Source organism: Pteropus vampyrus, unplaced genomic scaffold, assembly GCF_000151845.1.
Source record: "Pteropus vampyrus isolate Shadow unplaced genomic scaffold, Pvam_2.0 Scaffold287, whole genome shotgun sequence".
Taxonomy (NCBI): Eukaryota; Metazoa; Chordata; class Mammalia; order Chiroptera; family Pteropodidae; genus Pteropus; species Pteropus vampyrus.
The window spans coordinates 626,597-628,771 of NW_011889068.1; the positions used below are offsets into that span (position 1 = coordinate 626,597).

Sequence of the window (2,175 nt, forward strand, 5' to 3'; positions counted from 1 at the left end):
AATTGAATTTTGTAAAATGAATTTTCTGCATTTATTGAGATGAACATACAGTTTTCTTTGTAATCTGTTAGTAAAGTAAATTATGTAGTTCACTGTTTTCCAGTGTTATACCAACCTTTCATTCCAGGATAAACCCTACTTGGTCATAATGTGTCTTTTTTATATATTGCCGGATTTGATTTGCCAAAATTTTGTGGATTTATGTGTCTATAATCATGAGAGATTCTGGTCTAAAGTTTTCTAGTAATGTCATTGTTTGGTTTTGGTAGCAGGGTAATACATAGAATGAGTTGGGAAATGTTCTCTCTTCTATTTTCTAGAAAAGTTTGTGTATAATCGATATTATTTTTTTCCTTAATTGTTTCTAGAATTCACCGTTGACATCTGGGCCTGGGTTTTTCTTTACAGGAAAGATTTTAACTGTGAATTCAATATCTTTATAGATATAGAACTATTCAGATTATCGTTAGAGTTCTCTCTCTATCTAGGTACTTCCTCTGGGATGTCTTTTTCCCTCCCTTATCTACCTTCCTCCCTCCCTCCCTTTCCTCTGGTAACCACTAAACTGGGTCCATGAGTCTCTGTTTTGTTCTTTTGTTGCTTTCAGTTTTACATCCCACATGTAAGTAAAATCATATGGCTCTCAACTTTTTCTAACTGATTTATTTCACTTAGCATCTAATCTCAAGATCCATCCATGTTGTTGCAAATGGAAGTATTTCATCTTTTCTTATGGCTGAATAATATTCCATTGTGTATATATACCACATCTTCTTTATCCAGTCATGTATTAAAGGACACTTCGGTTGTTTTCATGTCTTGGTCACCGTGAATAATGTTGCTATGAACATCAGGGTACATATATCTTTATGGATAAACATTTTCAGTTTGGGGTGGTGGTGGTAAATGCCCAGAAGAGGGATTGCTGGGTCATATGGTAACTATTTTTATTTTTTGATGAACCTCTATACTATTTTCTATAGTGACTGCACCAATTGACAATCCTACCAGCAGTGTATGAGGATTCTCTTTTCCCCACAATCTCTCCAGCACTTGTTATTACTTGTCCTGTTCATGACGATAGCCATTCTAAGATGTGAAGTGGTATCTCATTGTGGTTTTGATTTGCATTTCCCTAATGGCGAGTGAAGTTGAACATCTTTTCACATGTAAGTTGGCCATTAGTATACCTTCTTGAGAGAAGTGTCTGTCCAGGTCTTCTGCCCATTTTTTAATTGGAATGTTTGTTTTTTATTGTTGAGTTGTATAAGTTCTTTATATATTTTAGTAAGTATTAGCCCCTTGTCGTAGGCATTGTTTGCAAATATCTTCGCCTGTTTAGATGGTTACCTCTTTATCTTATTGTTGGTTTCTTTGCTGTGCAGAAGTTTTTTAGTTTGATGTAGTCCCATTCATTTATTTTTGCTTTTACTTCCCTTGCCTTTGAGGTCAAATTCATAAAATCCTCTTTAAATCCAAAGCCTGTGAGTTTAGTACCTATGTTTTCTTCTATATAGTTTATTGTTTCAGGTCTTATATTCAGGTCTTTTATCCATTTTGAGTTAATCGCGGTGTATGGTGACAGGTAGCAGTCTAGTTTCATTCTTTTTCACGTGGCTTTCCAATTTTCCCAGCACCATTTGTTGAAGAGGCTTTCCTTTCTCCATTGTGTGTTTTTGACTCCTTTGTTGAAAATTATTTGCCTATATATACGGGGGTTTATTTCTGGACTCTCAATTCTGTTCCATCATTCTGTGCATATGTTTTTCTGCCAATACCATGCTGTTTTGATTATTATTGCTTTGTAGTATCTTGAAGTCAGGCAGAGTGATACCTTTGACTTTGTTCTTTTTTTCTCAGGATTGCTTTGGCTGTTCAGGGTCTTTTGTGATTCCATACAAATCTGATGATTTTTTTTGTCCTATTTCTTTAAAAAATGCCATTGGGATTTTGATGGGGATTGCATTAAATGTGTATGTTGCTTTGGGTAATAAGGTCATTTTAACTATGCTGATTCTTGCAATCCATGAAGACTGAATATCTTTCCATTTTCTGTGTCTTCAATTTCTTTTAATAATGTCTTATAGTTTTCAGTGTATAGGTCCTTCATGTGTTTCGTTAGGTCTATTCCTAGGTATTTTACTCTTTTTGTTGTAATTGCAAAAGGAATTGTTT

The 2,175-nt window shown here is 34.5% G+C and overlaps 1 protein-coding gene across 1 annotated transcript in view; it reads left to right on the plus strand.

Moving 5' to 3' along the window:
- SPAG1 (sperm associated antigen 1) overlaps nucleotides 1-2,175 on the plus strand; it is a 64,108-nt gene that overhangs the window by 11,671 nt on the left and 50,262 nt on the right. The gene's annotated exons all lie outside the window — the stretch shown is intronic.